Below are 733 nucleotides of genomic sequence, written 5' to 3'. Positions count from 1 at the left end.
CAGATAAAACTGTACATTTTGCCACGCTTTAAATTGAACAGATTTTTTTGTTTTGATTTGTGTTATTTAAAAAAAATAAAACTCAATTTACATAAATGCAATGAACTGAATAAATTATTAGCTTATGGTTTGAGGAAAAAATAAAGCATTTTTTTTTTACTTTTTTCTACACTTGTCACTTTTTCCTTAATATATTGATTAGTAAGCAAGTGAAACATCAAATTATTATTGCATGCACTAAAGCAAAAATTTGTCACTTTTAGCTTTTTTTGCACCTAACTGATTTGCACAAATCTCCTGTTTATCCAAATCGGGGGGGGTSCAGTCCTGGAGAACTATATCCGGCATGCTAGAGGTTTCTTTGTGCCAACACACCTGATTTGAATGAATGTCAGATTAAAAGGCTTTTGCAGAAGTTGAAGAGGTAGTTCAATCACTGAATCGTGTTGCAGCAGGAAAACAAGTAAACAAGTAAGGACCTGGATTGGATGATTGATTATCATTTGTCTTTTAATTCATTCATGTACAATTTGAGCTGCAAATACAAAATCTTCTTGTGATGTTATTCATTTCCTAACTAAACTTTATGCAATGATGCATAAATGATGCAGAGAGAGTTATATGAAGTTTAGCCAACAAAGTGGTTAATCAAAAACAAAAATAAAACACAAGGGACCATGTTATACTATAATTTTATTCAGTTGAAAAATGTAAAAAGTGTAATATATATATA

This window comes from Austrofundulus limnaeus, unplaced genomic scaffold (genome assembly GCF_001266775.1).
Source record: "Austrofundulus limnaeus strain Quisiro unplaced genomic scaffold, Austrofundulus_limnaeus-1.0 Scaffold196, whole genome shotgun sequence".
Taxonomy (NCBI): domain Eukaryota; kingdom Metazoa; phylum Chordata; class Actinopteri; order Cyprinodontiformes; family Rivulidae; genus Austrofundulus; species Austrofundulus limnaeus.
This window is presented reverse-complemented; position numbering follows the sequence as displayed.